Source organism: Triticum urartu, chromosome 4A, assembly GCF_056163025.1.
Source record: "Triticum urartu cultivar PI428250 chromosome 4A, HENAU_Tu73, whole genome shotgun sequence".
In the NCBI taxonomy this organism is placed as follows: Eukaryota; Viridiplantae; Streptophyta; class Magnoliopsida; order Poales; family Poaceae; genus Triticum; species Triticum urartu.
This window is the reverse complement of record NC_141876.1, coordinates 607,221,722-607,242,344: the sequence shown is the minus strand read 5'-3', so window position 1 is coordinate 607,242,344 and position 20,623 is coordinate 607,221,722. Positions and strand designations below refer to the sequence as shown.

The window sequence follows — 20,623 nt, the reverse complement described above, 5'->3', positions numbered from 1 at the left end:
CTTCTGGTTGCGCCGTGCCCCAACAAACCAAACGATGCCCCAGGTTGTATAATACGCTTTTTCTTTAAACTAAATTGTCTAAAGACAATGAACTAATTCAAGTCTGAATCATACGAATAAGCTTATTTAACAGCACCACCCAGGCTACAAATGACCATTACATGTTTTTCCTTTTAGGCTACTCGGTGCTAACATCTAGTTCGAATATGATTGTGTTAAGTCTCTTGTTGAAACTGATTCCAGGAACTTAGTGCTAAATATGAACTTGATTCTGAAATATTTGTCATCTTTTGTAAATCTTTTGTTGCACATGTTGTTCTCCCTAAGCAGAAATGATTTAAATATCATGAACCCATTAAAAATGCTTGTAAAGAAACTATCATTGCTAATGGGGAATTACAAGTTCACACCTTAATCCTGTTTTAGCAACTACTTATATTAAGAAGCTACCTTTTCCTGTTAGAGGTAAGGAACACTCTATGGTAACAACAATGGACAATAAAAGTTATATTAGAGCACCTAAACACTCTGGAAAAAAAATAAAGTTGAACATCAAATTGCCATGGTATAAGATCTTGTAGATGAAAATGTTGATGGGCATGCTCAGTTACATGAGCAATCTTCTAATATTCCTAGGGATGATGTATCCCCTAGGGTTGTTGGCAAATCTGTTGTTTCTGTTAAGATTGGTGATCATTGCTATCATGATTTACGTGACATGGGTGCTAGTATAAGTGTTATTTCCTTTTCTCTCTATTAAGAGGTTATGCATGATATTTCACCTTGTGAGATAGAAGAGATTGATGTTATTATTAAACTTGCAAATAGGGCTACTATTTCACCTTTAAGGATTGTAAGGGATGTTGAAGTTATCTGTGGTAAGACTAAGTACCCTACCGATTTCTTGGTACTTGGGTCTAAACAAGATAAACTTTGTCATATATTTTTGGTAGACCCTTCTTAAATGCTACTAGGGCTATTATAGATTGCAATAAGGAAAAAGTTACTGTTAAGTTTGGTGGAGAATCTCGTGAACTTAATTTTGGAAGTTCTCTATACAACATCATGACAAAGATTTACCTCATGAAGATTTACTCCCTCCGTCCCATAATATAAGAGTGTTTTTGACACTAGTGTGTAGTATCAAAAATAAAAACACTCTTATATTATGAGACGGATGGAGTAATTGTTAGTCTTGCATTGCTTCTACAGCTGTACGTCCTACTGATCCTTTGGAGCAATATTATGAGATGGGTGACGTCTGCTATGGGAAACCACACAACCGGAGTCGCACCATCACCTGAAACCGCCGCCCCGCTTGGGTGAGCCAACGATGGCAGAGGCCCCCTCATTGATGGCTCTACCGCTCCGCCCGTGACATCCGCCATGACTGCTGGCAGTACAACCTCCATCAGGAGGAATTACATGTCGCCCACAGGGAGATTGACTAGGCGATGGATGAGGTATTCAGCAAGAGCGACGAAGAGGAGGACATTGCCAGCTCCGCCATGCCGCACGCCGCCACCACGAGCACGAAGTCGGCACGTCCGCAAGCACCACTGGTAGCAAGAAAGAATAGTGCATGGTAGGTCACCGCCGCTCGGGTCCCGAGAAGGGCACCGCTCATTCCCTCCTGCTGAAGCTAAGCTTGGTGGGCTGATCATCGGCTGCTGATAAGCCGCTCAGGCTGCGGTGGCAGAGGCAGAGCTGGAGAGTGCTGAGGAGGAATTGGAGAAGGCGAAGACAAGAGGCGGAGCTTCAGTTCTCAGGGTTCATGGCCGGACATGGGGAATGGGTGCCGATGATCATTTAGATTAGGTTTAGAGTAGAGCTTAGTTAAAAACTGTCTAATATGTAATAAATTTTGTTTAGTTTATATGAAAATCAGCTAGTTTGCATGAATTTAACCCCGTCTATTGAAATGCGGCAGCAGCATGCATGTCCTTGTTTATCCCGTCTTAGCCAACCAACACCGGCACAATTTACGGAGTTATCTCCTTTGTCCAGCCATAGGATATATGACTGCAAGAAAAGCTCGAAGCTCGTGAGCCGCTCAAGATCGACTCGTTTTTTAGCTCAACTTGAGATTGACTCGAAAATAAAGGAGCTGAGTTTGAACACTTTATATAGCTCGACTGTGGAACAAGCCGATCTTCAGCCATACCAGCTCACTCTATTTTAGCTCGATAGCTCGGCATAATATCATTATGTTAAATGATCATGCCAAATATATAATGAAAATAAGATCATTTATTTCCATATATGTGCTATCCATGATTTTTCTCCATTTTATTTACAAGAAAACATGGAAGCTTAATTAAATGCAAAGAAGATTTAGGCCTTAATTATTGTGGTATTTGGCCAATCCTTTGTTTTCCAATTATATGTCTATCGTGAATCATTATCTTATTTCGACTAGTAAATGCGCACGTGCAACGCACGTTAATATTTAGGCAATATATTAATTACACGCGAATGTTAGATATGCTATTATTTGTGTGTTAATCTTGTTATTAGTGCAATATTTGGTATGACATTAATTGCATGTTAAACACATTTAACGCTCGCCATTGGAGAAGTCTAGGTCGTTGTATTGACTTACTTTGATGGCCGATCAGTTGGATATGCCCCTTTGGGTCCTTTTATATTGGTATAGATACAATACTTTCGATTGTGAGAGAATAACTCAAATACTTTCAGAAATTTATAGTACTATCGTCTTGATTGGAATAATATTTTTTAGTGCTTTCTTATGTCGTGTTGAGACTTATCTAGTTTTTTTTCGAAAAGGGGGAGTTCCCCGGCCTCTGCATCAGAGTGATGCATACGGCCATCTTATTAACCAAATAAAAGTTTGAACAAGGTTCCAAAGTCTTCAACTGACAGAACAAAAAAAGAAAGGTCACACAGAGCTAAAAAGGTAGGAACACCAACTAGCCAAGAAAGAAAAGCCACAACCGGCTGGCTAAAGAAAGATATGTAAACTAATTGCCTATCCTATTACATGACCGCCATCCAAACCGGTTGAAGATATCCCGAGCTACCATCTCCCAGCGGACAGATCCAGTAACCAAATGCTCCCTGGCCTCCGTCAGAGTGAGTAGCGACCACGAACGGATCAGTGTGGTGGCTCGGAAAATAACCTGCAAAAAGTGAATACGTGATATTCTGTTAAATACCAAATCATTTCTGCAATTCCAGATAGTCCACAGAAAGGCACAAACTCCAACACGAATATGTCTCGCTAAGTCCTGCTCAATCCCATTAAGCCATATCCCAAATAACGCATTGACAGAGTTCGGTGGAGTAATCTTAAAAGCAATGTGGAACGTCCGTCATAGAACTTTGGCTAACGGGCAACCAAAAAAGAGGTGTTGAATCGTCTCATCCCGATCACAGAAACTACACCTAGTAGGTCCTGTCCAATTACGCTTTATCAAGTTGTCCTTGGTTAAAATAACTTGTTTATGGACAAACCACATAAGCACTTTTATTTTCAAAGGCACTTTAACCTCCCAAACATGCTTAGAGGTAGGAATGGAGGACGAATTAATAACATCAATATACATTGATTTAACTGTGAAAACTCCAGACCTAGCCAGCTTCCAGCGTAATTCATCGGGTTGTTGAGAAAGCTGAACCTACATCAGTCTCCTAACTAGACGGAGCCAAGCTTCCCAATGATTGCCCGCTAGCGACCGTCTGAACTGAATATTAAGGGGGATAGATTGAAATACCGTTGCAACGAACACCTCACGTCGTTGAACAACACGATATAAAGACGGATATTGAATGGCCAAGGGTGTCTCTCCGAGCCAAGTATCCTCCCAAAAACGCGTACTAGCACCGTTGCCAATAATGAACTTTGTCCTATTAAAAAAGGACTGTTTGACTTTCATCAGTCCTCTCCAAAAAGGCGAGTCGGTCGGCTTGACTGTAACCTGGGACAAAGTTTTTGTGTGGAGGTACTTGCTATGAAGGATTTGCGCCCACGTGGCATCAGTCTCAGAAGACAGTTTCCACAGCCACTTACTAAGAAGACATCTGTTCTTAACTTCAAGATTCTCGATCCCAAGACCCCCTTGGTCTTTCGGTCTACAGATGATATCCCATTTAGCTAGCCGGTACTTTCTTTTTAAGTCATCACCCTGCCAAAAGAAACGCGATCGATAGAAGTCCAGTCTTTTCCTGACACCAACTGGGACTTCAAAGAACGATAAGAGAAACATAGGCATACTCGTGAGTACCGAGTTAATCAAAATTAACCGGCCACCATATGACATGAGCTTGCCCTTCCAGCAACTCAGCTTCTTCTCAAATCGGTCTTCGATGCACTTCCATTCTCGGTTCGTCAGCCTACGATGGTGGATCGGGATACCTAAGTAGGAGAAAGGTAACTCCCTCAACTCGCACCCAAACAATTGCCTATAAGCGTCCTGTTCATCCTTTGCTCTACCAAAGCAGAACAACTCACTCTTATGAAAGTTAATCTTTAACCCGGTCAATTGTTCGAACAGGCATAACACCAGCTTCATATTTCTCGCCTTGGCCAAATCATGCTCCATGAAGATGATTGTATCATCAGCGTACTGCAGGATGGATACACCTTCATCAACAAGATGGGGTACCAAGCCACTTACTTGACCATTCTCCTTAGCCCTCCCTATCAAAATTGCTAATATATCAACCACAATGTTAAACAATATAGGGGACATCGAATCTCCTTGTCTTAAGCCTTTATGTGTCTGGAAGTAACGACCAATATCGTCATTCACTTTAATTCCCGCACTACCTTTTTGCGTGAATGATTCAACCTGGCGGCGCCAGGCTTCATCAAAACCTTTCATATGCAATGCCTGTTGGAGGAATGGCCATTTGACCTTATCGTACACTTTCTCGAAATCCACCTTAAAAATTACTCCATCTAATTTTTTTGAATGGATTTCATGGAGCGTTTCATGAAGGACGACCACCCCTTCAAGGATGTTTCTGCCCGGCATGAAAGCAGTTTGGGACTGTTGCACCACAGAATGCGCAATCTGTCTAAGCCTATTAGTCCCGACCTTGGTGAAAATTTTGAAACTAACATTGAGAAGACAGATTGGCCTGAACTGCTCAATTCTCACAGCATCCGTTTTCTTAGGGATCAGTGTGATAGTTCCAAAGTTCAAGTGAAATAAGTGAAGCTGTCTAGAGAACAGATCATGAAACATAGGAAGCAAATCCCCCTTAATGATGTGCCAGCACTTTTTGTAGAACTCAACCGGAAAACCATCCGGTCCAGGAGCCTTATTATTTTTAATCTGTGTAATAGCATCAAGCACCTTCTCAGTGAACGAGGCAACCAGAATAATAGTTGAGGCACATCCTCAGACCTGGACTCATCGAGGGACACACAACTATCCTCCGGCGGTCCAAACAACTGCCTATAATACTCTGTTATATAGGTTTTGAGGTTGTCTTGTCCTAAAATAGTGCCCTCATCTTGTTCAAGTTGAAAGATCCTCTTCTTTCTATGCTTACCATTAGCAATCAAGCGAAAGAATTGAGTATTTGCGTCCCCTTGGACCACTCTGCGGACCTTAGCCCGCAACGCCCACTTCAGTTCTTCTTCGCGGAGAAGTTCTTTCAACCTCTTCTCCGCCTCAGATTTAACCTGAAGCTCAGCAGGCAACAAAATTGTGGATTCGGCCTTTATGTCTAGTGCCTGTATAAGAGAAAGGAGCCTGTCCTTTTCAATCTTATACACTCCGCTAAGGTGCTTAGCCCAACCCCGTAAGAAACTTCTCAAATTCCTAATCTTATTTTGCCAGCGCTCGACCGAAGTCCTCCCTCCTGCACCCTTAGCCCATTCCCTGGCAATCAGGTACAAGAATTCTTCGCGTTCGAACCAGGCCATCTCAAAAGAGAAGGTGTTTTTGTTCCCCACGTGGCTCGGCTCACCAGAATCCACGAGCAAGGGTGTATGATCGGAAATGCCCCACGAGAGAGCTTGTACCGTTACAAGAGGGAACTTCTGTTCCCACTCCACACTCGCGAGAACTCGATCAAGCTTTTCATAAGTCGGGTTTGGCAAAGCATTAGCCCAGGTAAACTTTCTACCAGAAAGCTCTATCTCCCTCAGATCCAAGCTTTCAATAATGGTATTAAACATAAACGACCACCTGCCGTCAAAGTTATCATTGTTTTTCTCCACTCTCCTCCTAATGATATTGAAATCACCCCAAACTAAAATTGGGAGCTGCTCTGACCCACATATTCGAACAAGGTCCGCCAGAAACTCTGGTTTAAGCTCGGGCTGTGCGGCACCATAAACTGCCACCAAAGCCCAGTTGAAACTAGCTACTTTAGACATGACTCGAAACGTAGCCGCGAAGTCGCCCATCACTACACTTCGAACTTCAAGCGAATCACATCTCACACCCAGCAAGATACCACCCGATCTTCCTCGCAGGGGGAGACAATGCCAATCGAAATCAACACCACCCACAAGAGAGGAAAGAAACTGGGGCGCAAAGTTAGCTCGACCAGTTTCCGAAAGAGCAACAAAATCTAAACGTTGCTCCAAAGATGCCTCAGCCAGAAACCTCCTTTTAGCCAAGTCCTTCAGACCTCTACTATTCCAGAAGATTCCTTTCATCGATCATCATAGAATTTTTTAGTGGTTCGAATCCTAGCACTCCTACGTACCGCAGAATCAGGATAAATCTTCCGTTTCCACTTGTGCTTTGGTTTACTAGGTTCAGTTTCCCGGTCCTCATAACCGGGTTCAACGGTACTAACAACTGCATCATCTGTGGGCACATCATCATCCTCAGACTCATGGTTGGATGGTGCTAGATCCACACACAGATTCTCCAGCACCCTGACCCCTAACGCATCAATCTCATCATCATTCATGGGTTTTACCGCTGCGAGATTACGAATTGTCTCTAAGGCACGCTCCGTCTCCAAATCTAAAAGATCATTCACTGACTTGGAAATATCACTATCCGTAGCCCCTAGTGAAACTCCTAATTGGTTTGCATTATTTATAATGTCCTCATTAGAAAAATGCAATAAAGAATTAGATATGTTGGGGGACATACCAGTAGAGATCTGTTGGGGAACGTTGCAGAAAACAAAAATTTTCCTACTCGTTTCACCAAGATCCATCTAGGAGTTCATATAGCAACGAGTCATCGGATGCATCTACATACCTTTGTAGATCGCGTGCGGAAGCGTACAAAGAACGGTGATGATGTAGTCGAACACGACGTCATCCAAATCACCGATGACCAAGCGCCGAACGGACGGCACCTCCGCGTTCAACACACGTACGGGACGGGAGACGTCTCCTCCTTCTTGATCCAGCAAGGGGGAAGGAGAGGTTGATGAAGATCCAGCAGCACGACGGCGTGGTGGTGGATGCAGGGCGTCACAGTAGCAGGGCTTCGCCTATACTATGAGAGAGAGACGTAACGGGGAGAGAGGGAGGCGCCAGGGGCTGGGGTATGAAGTCCCTCCTCTCCCCCACTATATATAGGGGTGCTAGGGGGGGCGCCGGCCCTAGTAGATGGAATCTACTAGGGGGGGCGGCGGCCTAGGGTGGGGGGCTTGCCCCCCAAGCAAGGGGCGCCCCCTCTAGGGTTTCCCCTCAACCCTAGCCGCATGGGCCCTAGGGGAGTGGCGCCCCAGCCCACTTTGGGCTGGGTTCCCTCCCATGTCAGCCCATGGGGCCCCCCGGGATAGGTGGCCCCACCCGGTGGACCCCCGGGACCCTTCCGGTGGTCCCGGTACAATACCGGTGACCCCAAAACTTGTCCCGATGGCCGAAACAGCACTTCCTATATATAATTCTTTACCTCCGGACCATTCCGGAACTCCTCGTGACGTCCGGGATCTCATCCGGGACTCCGAACAACATTCGGGTCACTGCATATTCATATCTTCACAACCCTAGTGTCACCGAACCTTAAGTGTGTAGACCCTATGGGTTCGGGAGACAAGCAGACATGACCGAGACGACTCTCCGGTCAATAACCAACAGCGGGATCTGGATACCCATGTTGGCTCCCACATGCTCCACGATGATCTCATCGGATAAACCATGATGTCGAGGATTCAATCAACCCCGTATGCAATTCCCTTTGTCAATCGATATGTTACTTGCCCGAGATTCGATCGTCGGTATCCCAATACCTCATTCAATCTCGTTACCGGCAAGTCACTTTACTCGTACCGTAATGCATGATCCCGTGACCAGACACTTGGTCACTTTGAGCTCATTATGATGATGCATTACCGAGTGGGCCCAGTGATACCTCTCCGTAATACGGAGTGACAAATCCCAGTCTTGATCCATGTCAACCCAACAGATACTTTCGGAGATACCCGTAGTCTACCTTTATAGTCACCCAGTTACGTTGTGACGTTTGGTATACCCAAAGCACTCCTACGGTATCCGGGAGTTACACGATCTCATGGTCTAAGGAAAGGATACTTGACATTGGAAAACTCTAGCAAACGAACTATACGATCTTGTGCTATGTTTAGGATTGGGTCTTGTCCATCACATCATTCTCCTAATGATGTGATCTCGTTATCAATGACATCCAATGTCCATAGTCAGGAAACCATGACTATCTGTTGATCAACGAGCTAGTCAACTAGAGGCTTACTAGGGACATGTTGGTGTCTGTTATTCACACATGTATTACGATTTCCGGATAACACAATTACAGCATGAATAAAGACAATTATCATGAATAAGGAAATATAATAATAATGCTTTTATTATTGCCTCTAGGGCATATTTCCAACAGTCTCCCACTTGCACTAGAGTCAATAATCTAGTTACATTGTGATGAATCGAACACCCATGGAATTCTGGTGTTGATCATGTTTTGCTCTAGGGAGAGGTTTAGTCAACGGATCCGCTACATTCAGGTCCGTATGTACTTTACAAATCTCTATGTCTCCATCTTGAACATTTTCACGAATGGAGTTGAAGCGACGCTTGATGTGCCTTGTCTTCTTGTGAAACCTGGGCTCCTTGGCAAGAGCAATAGCTCCAGTGTTGTCACAGAAGAGCTTGATCGGCCCCGACGCATTGGGTATGACTCCTAGGTCGGTGATGAACTCCTTCACCCAAATTGCTTCATGTGCTGCCTCCGAGGCTGCCATGTACTCCGCTTCACATGTAGATCCCGCCACGACGCTTTGCTTGCAACTGCACCAGCTTACTGCCCCACCATTCAAAATATACACGTATCCGGTTTGTGACTTAGAGTCATCCAGATCTGTGTCGAAGCTAGCGTCGACGTAACCCTTTACGACAAGCTCTTCGTCACCTCCATAAACGAGAAACATTTCCTTAGTCCTTTTCAGGTACTTCAGGATATTCTTGACCGCTGTCCAGTGTTCCTTGCCGGGATTACTTTGGTACCTTCCTACCAAACTTACGGCAAGGTTTACATCAGGTCTGGTACACATCATGGCATACATAATAGAACCTATGGCTGACGCATAGGGGATAACGCTCATCTCTTCTATATCTTCTGCCGTGGTCGGACATTGAGCTGAGCTCAATTTCATACCTTGTAACACAGGCAAGAACCCCTTCTTAGATTGATCCATATTGAACTTCTTCAATATCTTATCAAGGTATGTGCTTTGTGAAAGACCTATGAGGCGTCTCGATCTATCTCTATAGATTTTGATGCCTAATATATAAGCAGCTTCTCCAAGGTCCTTCATTGAAAAACTCTTATTCAAGTAGGCCTTGATGCTGTCCAAGAGTTCTATATCATTACCCATCAATAGTATGTCATCTACATATAATATGAGAAATGCTACAGAGCTCCCACTCACTTTCTTGTAAACGCAGGCTTCTCCATAAGTCTGTGTAAACCCAAACGCTTTGATCATCTCATCAAAGCGAATGTTCCAACTCCGAGATGCTTGCACCAGCCCATAAATCGAGCGTTGGAGCTTGCACACCTTGTCAGCATTCTTAGGATCGACAAAACCTTCCGGTTGCATCATATACAATTCTTCCTTAAGGAAACCATTAAGGAACGCCGTTTTGACGTCCATTTGCCATATCTCATAATCGTAGAATGCGGCAATTGATAACATGATTCGGACGGACTTTAGCTTCGCTACCGGTGAGAAAGTCTCATTGTAGTCAACCCCTTGAACTTGTCGATAACCCTTAGCGACAAGTCGAGCTTTATAGATGGTCACATTACCATCCGCGTCAGTCTTCCTCTTAAAGATCCATTTATTTTCTATGGCTCGCCGTTCAACGGGCAAGTCAGTCAAAGTCCATACTTCGTTTTCATACATGGATCCTATCTCGGATTTCATGGCTTCTAGCCATTTGTCGGAATCCGGGCCCGCCATCGCTTCTTCATAGTTCGAAGGTTCACCGTTGTCTAACAACATGATTTCCAAGACAGGGTTGCCGTACCACTCTGGTGCGGAACGTGTCCTTATGGACCTTCGAATTTCAGTAGGAGCTTGATCAGAAGTATCTTGATCATTATCATTAACTTCCTCTCTAGTCGGTGCAGGCACCTCAGGAACATTTTCTTGAGTTGCGCCATTTTCCGGTTCAAGAGGTAATACTTCATCAAGCTCTACTTTCCTCCCACTTACTTCTTTCGAGAGAAACTCTTTCTCTAGAAAGGACCCATTCTTGGCAACAAAGATCTTGCCTTCGGATCTGAGGTAGAAGGTGTGCCCAATAGTTTCTTTTGGGTATCCTATGAAGACGCATTTTTCCGACTTGGGTTCGAGCTTTTCAGGTTGAAGTTTCTTGACATAAGCATCGCATCCCCAAACTTTTAGAAACGACAGCTTAGGTTTCTTCCCAAACCATAATTCATACGGTGTCGTCTCAACGGATTTCGACGGAGCCCTATTTAAAGTGAATGCGGCAGTCTCTAAAGCATAGCCCCAAAAAGATAGCGGTAAATCGGTAAGAGACATCATAGATCGCACCATATCTAATAGAGTGCGATTACGACGTTCGGACACACCATTACGCTGAGGTGTTCCAGGCGGCGTGAGTTGTGAAACTATTCCACATTTTCTTAAGTGTGTGCCAAATTCGTGACTCAAGTATTCTCCTCCACGATCTGATCGTAGAAACTTGATTTTCCTGTCACGTTGATTCTCAACCTCACTCTGAAATTCCTTGAACTTTTCAAAGGTTTCAGACTTGTGTTTCATTAAGTAGATATACCCATATCTACTCAAATCATCAGTGAGGGTGAGAACATAACGATAGCCACCGCGAGCTTCAACACTCATTGGACCGCACACATCAGTATGTATGATTTCCAATAAGTTGGTTGCTCGCTCCATTGTTCCTGAGAACGGAGTCTTGGTCATTTTACCCATGAGGCATGGTTCGCACGTGTCAAATGATTCATAATCAAGAGACTCTAAAAGTCCATCTGCATGGAGCTTCTTCATGCGTTTGACACCTATGTGACCAAGGCGGCAGTGCCACAAATATGTGGAACTATCATTATCAACCTTACATCTTTTGGTACTTACACTATGAATATGTGTAGCATTACGCTCGAGATTCATTAAGAATAAACCATTCACCATAAGAGCATGACCATAAAACATATCTCTCATATAAATAGAACAACCATTATTCTTGGATTTAAATGAGTAGCCATCTCGAATTAAACGAGATCCCGATACAATGTTCATGCTCAAAGCTGGCACTAAATAACAATTATTAAGGTTTAAAACTAATCCCGAAGGTAGATATAGAGGTAGCGTGCCGACGGCGATCACATTGACCTTGGAACCATTCCCGACGCGCATCGTCACCTCGTCCTTTGCTAGTTTCCGCTTATTCCGTAGCCCCTGCTTTGAGTTACAAATGTGAGCAACTGCACCGGTATCAAATACCCAGGAGCTACTACGGACACTAGTAAGGTACACATCAATTACATGTATATCACATATACCTTTTGTTTTGCCGGCCTTCTTGTCTGCTAAGTATTTAGGGCAGTTCCGCTTCCAGTGACCGCTTCCCTTGCAATAAAAGCACTCAGTCTCGGGCTTGGATCCATTCTTTGGCTTCTTCCCGGCAGCTTGCTTGCCGGGCGCGGCAACTTCCTTGCCGTCCTTCTTGGATTTCTTTTTACCCTTGCCTTTCTTGAACTTAGTGGTTTTATTGACCATCAACACTTGATGTTCCATCTTGACTTCTACCTCCGCTGATTTCAGCATTGAGAACAACTCAGGAATGGTCTTTTGCATCCCCTGCATGTTGAAGTTCATCACAAAGCTCTTGTAGCTTGGTGGAAGCGACTGGAGGATTCTGTCAATGACCGCATCATCCGGGAGATTAACTCCCAGCTGAGACAAGCGGTTATGTAACCCAGACATAGTGAGTATGTGCTCACTGACAGAACTATTTTCCTCCATCTTACAGCTGAAGAACTTATCGGAGACTTCATATCTCTCGATCCGGGCATGAGCTTGAAAAACCATTTTCAGCTCTTCGAACATCTCGTATGCTCCATGTCTCTCAAAACGTTTTTGGAGCCCCGGTTCTAAGCTGTAAAGCATGCCGCACTGAACGAGGGAGTAGTCGTCAACACGTGTCTGCCAAGCGTTCATAACGTCTTGGTTCTGTGGGACGGGTGGATCACCTAGCGGTGCTTGTAGGACATAATCTTTCTTCGCAGCTATGAGGATGTTCCTCAGGTTCCGGACTCAGTCTGTATAGTTGCGGCCATCGTCTTTCAGCTTGGTTTTCTCTAGGAACGCGTTGAAGTTGAGGACTACGTGGGCCATTTGATCTACAAGACATTTTGTAAAACATTTTAGACTATAGTTCATGATAATTAAGTTCATCTAATCAAATTATTAATGAACTCCCACTTAGATTAGACATCCCTCTAGTCATCTAAGTATTACATGATCCGAGTTAACTAGGCTGTGTCCGATCATCACGTGAGACGGACTAGTCAACATCGGTGAACATCTTTATGTTGATCGTATCTTCTATAGGACTCATGCTCGACCTTTCGGTCTTCTGTGTTCCGAGGCCATGTCTGTACATGCTAGGCTCGTCAAGTCAACCTAAGTGTTTGCATGTGTAAATCTGTCTTACACCCGTTGTATGTGAACGTCTGAATAAAACACCTGATCATCACGTGGTGTTTTGAAACAGCAAACTGTCGCAACGGTGCACAGTTAGGGGGAACACTTCTTGAAATTATTATGAGGGATCATCTTATTTACTACCGTCGTTCTAAGTAAACAAGATGCAAAACATGATAAACATTACATGCAATCAAATAATAAACGTGACATGATATGGCCAATATCACATAGCTCCTTTGATCTCCATCTTGGGGCTCCATGATCATCTTGTCACCGGCTTGACACCATGATCTCCATCATCATGATCTCCATCATCGTGTCTCCATGAAGTTGCTCGCCAACTATTACTTCTACTACTATGGCTAACGCGTTTAGCAATAAAGTAAAGTAATTCACATGGCGTTTCTCAATGACTCGCAGGTCATACAAAAGAATAAAGACAACTCCTATGGCTCCTGCCGGTTGTCATACTCATCGACATGCAAGTCGTGATTCCTATTACAATAGCATGAACATCTCATACATCACATATAGATCATTCATCATTCATCACAACTTTGGCCATATCATATCACAAACCACTTGCTGCCAAAACAAGTTAGACGTCCTCTAATTGTTGTTGCAAGTTTTACGTGGCTGAATAAGGGTTCTAGCAAGAACGTCTTCTTACCTACGTTAAAGCCACAACGTGATTTGTCAACTTCTATTTACCCTTCATAAGGACCCTGTTCATCGAATCCGCTCCAACTAAAGTGGGAGAGACAGACACCCGCCAGCCACCTTATGCAGCTAGTGCATGTTAGTCGGTGGAACCGGTCTCACGTAAGCGTACGTGTAAGGTTGGTCCGGGCCGCTTCATCCCACAATGCCGCTGAAGCAAGAAAAGACTAGTAGAGGCAAGAAAGTTGACAAATCCACGCCCACAATAAATTGTGTTCTACTCGCGCAAGAAGAACTACGCATAGACCTAGCTCATGATGCCACTGTTGGGGAACGTTTCAGAAAACAAAAATTTTCCTACTCGTTTCACCAAGATCCATCTAGGAGTTCATCTAGCAACGAGTCATCGGATGCATCTACATACCTTTGTAGATCGCGTGCGGAAGCGTTCAAAGAACGGTGATGATGTAGTCGAACACGACGTGATCCAAATCACCGTTGACCAAGCGCCGAACGGACGGCACCTCCGCGTTCAACACACGTACGGGACGGGAGACGTCTCCTCCTTCTTGATCCAGCAAGGGGGAAGGAGAGGTTGATGAAGATCCAGCAGCACGACGGCGTGGTGGTGGATGCAGGGCATCACAGTAGCAGGGCTTCGCCTATACTACGAGAGAGAGACGTAACGGGGAGAGAGGGAGGCGCCAGGGGCTGGGGTATGAAGTCCCTCCTCTCCCCCACTATATATAGGGGTGCTAGGGGGGGCGCCGGCCCTAGTAGATGGAATCTACTAGGGGGGGGGCGGCGGCCTAGGGTGGGGGGCTTGCCCCCCAAGCAAGGGGCGCCCCCTCTAGGGTTTCCCCTCAACCCTAGCCGCATGGGCCCTAGGGGAGTGGCACCCCAGCCCACTTTGGGCTGGGTTCCCTCACATGTCAGCCCATGGGGCCCCCCGGGATAGGTGGCCCCACCCGGTGGACCCCCGGGACCCTTCCGGTGGTCCCGGTACAATACCGGTGACCCCGAAACTTGTCCCGATGGCCGAAACAGCACTTCCTATATATAATTCTTTACCTCCGGACCATTCCGGAACTCCTCGTGACGTCCGGGATCTCATCCGGGACTCCGAACAACATTCGGGTTACTGCATATTCATATCTTCACAACCCTAGCGTCACCGAACCTTAAGTGTGTAGACCCTACGGGTTCGGGAGACAAGCAGACATGACCGAGACGACTCTCCGGTCAATAACCAACAGCGGGATCTGGATACCCATGTTGGATCCCACATGCTCCACGATGATCTCATCGGATGAACCACGATGTCGAGGATTCAATCAACCTCGTATGCAATTCCCTTTGTCAATCGATATGTTACTTGCCCGAGATTCGATCGTCGGTATCCCAATACCTCGTTCAATCTCGTTACCGGCAAGTCACTTTACTCGTACCGTAATGCATGATCCCGTGACCAGACACTTGGTCACTTTGAGCTCATTATGATGATGCATTACCGAGTGGGCCCAGTGATACCTCTCCGTAATACGGAGTGACAAATCCCAGTCTTGATCCATGTCAACCCAACAGATACTTTCGGAGATACCCGTAGTCTACCTTTATAGTCACCCAGTTACGTTGTGACGTTTGGTATACCCAAAGCACTCCTACGGTATCCGGGAGTTACACGATCTCATGGTCTAAGGAAAGGATACTTGACATTGGAAAACTCTAGCAAACGAACTATACGATCTTGTGCTATGTTTAGGATTGGGTCTTGTCCATCACATCATTCTCCTAATGATGTGATCTCGTTATCAATGACATCCAATGTCCATAGTCAGGAAACCATGACTATCTGTTGATCAACGAGCTAGTCAACTAGAGGCTTACTAGGGACATGTTGGTGTCTGTTATTCACACATGTATTATGATTTCCGGATAACACAATTACAGCATGAATAAAGACAATTATCATGAATAAGGAAATATAATAATAATGCTTTTATTTGCCTCTAGGGCATATTTCCAACAAGATCGCAGTATCATGAAGCTTGGCCGCCCTCATAGCGCACCTCTGCTGCATATCATCCACCTCTGGGAGCTCCTGAATGCGAGCACTCATCCGTCTCCCCGCCGAGACCGGGTCAGGGATCCCGCCAAAAGCAATGACCTACTCCCTAGTAAAACCTCGCGTTGAATCCCTCAAAGGGTCAACCAAGGTCACTGGAGTAGGCGGCTGGGGGCTCCCATGCCCCTCGGATAAGTGGCCTACACGGAGGCCCTGAGCCGCGGGCGAGTCGGGAGAGAGAAGGGCGTGGGCCGCCTGCCCGATCCCTCCTCCCGTCCCACCCCTCGGCGCCGAGTGGCGCGCCGGCGTCGTCGGAGAGGCGGTCCTCCTGACCGCCGTAGAAGAAGGAGGAGTCAGGGCCACCTGCCCCGAACCCTCCCCCCAGCGCCACAGAAGGCGCGGACGCCGTCACCGCCACCGGGGACGAGATAGCCGAGGCCACCTGCGTCGGACCACCTGTCGCAGCACCCGCCAACGCCTCCAAGACCGGCATCACCGGCGACGGTGCAGGGATGGGAGTTGTCGAGGCCACCTGCCCCGACTCCCCTCCCCCAAGCCCCAACTCGGGCGTAGACATCATCTCTGGAACCTCGACCACAGGTGAAGCAGGGGGAGTAGAAGCAACCATAGGCTCAATGTCCCCAACTCCAACCAAAGTCCTCGGCGATGATGGCGTCACCATAAGTCCAGGCAAGGACCCGCCAGCTCCCTCGAACTCCAACAAAGGGAGCGTATGCTCGAACACATCATTAGAATCCACCCTGTCGCTCCAAAGTCTGGGAGGGGCAGAGGCTGGCTCGAAGGACCCAAACCTCAGCAAAGTCATAGGCACCGATGGTGAAGGTGCCGGCTAACTCCCGACCCAACCCCGGGCAACTGAGCAATAGGGCCAGAACCGTTAGTCCCCTCCCTCGAGGACTCATCAGTCGGTGCCCCCCTGGCACCCGCACTGTCGTCACCCTCGTGCATATCCACGTCATTCCCATTAATGGCCTCAACAAACAGATCGGTGTCCTCAAACTCAATCTTGAGCGGGAAAACCTCTCCCCTATAAGTCCACTTGACCTTATCCGATACAAACTCAACATCCAGAACGCTCACTAGAAGCCGGGCCATTCCATGAGCTCGGGTAAAAGCCATATCTACTTTTTCCGTCTTCCCAACCATAATACCCATGTTGGCCACAACACGAGCATCCTGCAACGGTTTGGAAGGGGCTCCCAAAAACCTCAACCAGACCTACGTAAGTGGTTTGCCCTTAGGCTCCACCTTCTTCCACTCGTGAAACTCCAGGATACACTTAGTGCCAGGAACTCTACACAGAACGAAGCTCAGCAGTCTCTGCAAATCATCCATAGTGGGGAAATCCACCCTAAAGACATTGTCCTCGAGAGAAACCAACTCCCATTGGAATTCACCCGGTGCCAGCTCCTGAAGCCTCCGCACAATCTAAGCCTCAATCACCTCACCCTGGGTCACTTTCACAACCCCGGTGGTCAAGCTCCGTGTCTCCTCCGGAATCTCTCTCGCTGCCGGGGACTCAAAGAACATCAACTCCGCACAATATACTCCATACATTGTCAGAGCCGGAGCCTGGTCACGCAAAAACGGGAAATCCCCAGATGCATGTGCTGGCTTGCCGCACGACTCACACAGCTCCGCCACACACTCAACAATGAAGTGGCCCTTCTCACCACAACGGTAGCAAAGCATCCTTTCTTTCTTGCGCGCCCATTTGGCCGCCCTCTCAGTATCAGACCTGTCAGCAACCTCAGCCACCATCCCAGACGCAGGTACCTCCACACAGGCCAGGGCCGTCACCACCTCCATCGCCTGGGTAGTGAGATCCGTAGACTGAGCGTGATCGGTCTCCACTGCTGCCGCGCGTGGTCAACAACAGCCGGGGGCGGAGGTTGTCGGCGATACCTCCCACGGCCACCACCCCGACCCCCACGATGTCCACGGTAGCCCCCTCTCTGGCGGTTGTCCGGACCTGAGGCTCCTTCTACAAATCCACCGGGAGGACCGAGGAATGGTCTCTCAGTAGACCCGTCACTCTGCCAGGCGTAACCACGACCTCCTCCCGTGGAAGAGGAACCACGATGTTGTCCATCTCCATACACATCAGATCCATCGTCTCCCCACTGGCCTCGGGGCGGAGCATGCGACTCATTGGCGATAGCATTCTGCTTATTCTGCGTCGGTCCCAACCGGTTCTGAACTGGCCTCGTGATGAAGTGAGGCGGAGGCGCTGCCCGAGGCTGACCGCCCGTAGTAGTCGGCGCAGCCCCAGGAGGAGCACCGCCCCGGCCAGCAGCAGCCACACCGGCCGGCGCAGGGGGCCGAGGTCCACCACGTCCCGCGTCCGGCTGAGCAGCGTGCACCGCACTCGGCGCCTGAGGCCTGAGCCCGCCCCTACCAGCGGGCGTTTGCACGGGCAGATGCCCCGGCGGCCGCACACCCAAGTGACTGCTGCCACGGCCCGGGTTACCCAGCGGCGCACTCCCAGCCGCCGGCGGCCTCTGGCCAATCGGCGCAAGGCCTCCACGCCTAGCGCCCGGCGCCGGCGGCTGAGCCGCCCCGCCTCGTCCAGCAGTAGTGGAGGACGCCATCTTCTTGGGAGGCAGCTGCGCCGCGGAACCGCATCCGGCCATGCCCAGGAGAGGCCGGATTCTCCTAGCCCGGTGATCACCGCACTTCGGGAATCCACGGGTGCTGCACTGATGAACCCTACAACGAGCAGGAGACGGCGCTCGAGGAAAAGCAGCTCGATCGTCTGCGTACGTGCATGCGAAATCAATACGGGCAGGATCCTGGTCCGGTACAGCATGGGCCTCATACCCATCTGACCCTGGCCCATCTCCTCGCGGTCCCGGCTCCTTCCGAGCCGGCCCAGCGCAGCCCAATAAGTGATTCAAACACATCGATCTCATCTCCGGGATCCCGGTCGCCGACACGGCCAACACAGGCGCCGCCGGTACCTGTCGATGGTCGATCCGCCTCGCGTGCTTCTTCTTCTTTAAAGTAATCCACGACTCCGGTCTAATCAAATCAAAAAGCGTAAGATTCGGAAGACTCACCTTAGGTAAGGGACCCTTCCAAGGTCTTTACAGTAATCCACGACTCCGATCTAATCAAATCGAAAAGCGTAAGATTCGGAAGACTCACCTTAGGTAAGGGACCCTTCCATGGTCTTAGCGCCGACGCCGCCGTCCTCCGATGAACAACCCGTCGGATCATCTCGTTCTTCTCGCCCGCGTGAACGATGCGCGCCGGGTCGTCCGCTGGGAGTACTCGATCAATCGTCGTTGCTACTTCCTCCTCGTTATAACCTGAGTTAAAAAAATTCACAAATAAGATCCGAAGGAGTCGGGGAGGGCGGCGACTCCGCCGGGGATGCATGCCCATCGTCGTCCGCATCGTCGTCGTCGGAGTCGGCTAGCGCCCAAAACCGTCCGCCGACGCGCCGTTGATCACCGGCAGCGGCCGGCGCCGTTGCGGTCTCACGCACGGGCATCCGCCCTTCCGCCCGCCCCGTCGCCCTCATATGACCTCTTATTAAACAACCTTGAGACTCGAGATTGTTACAAGCTGAGCACGAGTAACATCTCATTTAGCTCGAAACTAGATCGAGATCAACTCGAGATTGTTACAAGCTGAGCACGAGTCATATTCTACAGCTCGGCCTTGAGCTTCACTCAATTTCAGCTTGCCCACTTTTGTTATGAGTCGAACTGAGCCAACTGCAACTCGCTCGAAGTTGACTCATTTGCAGCCCTAGTAGGATATACGGGACCCATACCTCACTCTTTATTTGTTCATGTTCATGGTCGATTGTTGTTTGCAATTCATGGATCTATATAAACGGTTGAAGTATCTTTTGCTACTACCTCGTCGATCAAAAAATAATATGCGGGTGGTGGACGGATAAAAAATCGTTATGTTCACCTATATGTATGGAGACCCCTAAGAAAACACATATGTATGGAGGTACCGGAATATCAAATAAACGCATCATCCACGTACGTGTCAACGGCAGTTGATCGTGAACCAATTTGTGGTTGGAAGATTAGAAAGCCATTGATATTCCCAGCCCATCAAAGTTCAAGTCCTAGACTTACTCTGGTGCTCGCAATTTTTCTGAATTTATTTTAGGTGTTTCGGCGGAGCTCTATTACAGTACCCTTAAATTAATATAAGCCGTCTATTTCTCGCAATCCAATGTCCGGTATGATCCAGTACTCCATCTTTTGTTCCGTGGAGTACTGAGTCTACGAGTCACGGAGTACCTTGATCTAAGGGGCAAATCAATAATCGCATCAATTATTTTATGGTTACTAGCACATATGCCCGTGCGTTGCAACGGAAATGAAAATTGATATGTATTTCAATTTAGAAACATTGGATGCACAAAGCACAACATATCAACTCATTAAGTAGTTTAACGGACACACTCAATTGCCCTAAGGGACTCCCCACTATATTTGAACTTATAATCATTTGTATTTAACCCTAAATCTAGGTTCTGAATGTGCAGCCGATGAACTTACAACACGACCAAGTTAAACATTGTCGGATTGCAATTATATATTAAGTTATATCATACTCCCGTAGTCTCATAATATACCATCTATCTCATGTTCACCGACAATCCCGTGTACAAAGCATCCAGAGTATTGGGAGTTATTTTTTTGTTTTTGGGATATGTGAGTTAAATCCTTCCTACTCAACTGTGACAAAATAATTGTGTGTTCCTTTCTCCAGGGATAATCAGGA

General features: G+C 47.4%; 1 pseudogene; it reads right to left on the bottom strand.

Annotated features, from left to right (window-relative positions):
* Positions 1-15,949: 15,949 nt before the first annotated feature.
* Positions 15,950-19,364, bottom strand: LOC147977246 (uncharacterized; annotated as a pseudogene).
* Between the last annotated feature and the right edge of the window lie 1,259 nt (positions 19,365-20,623).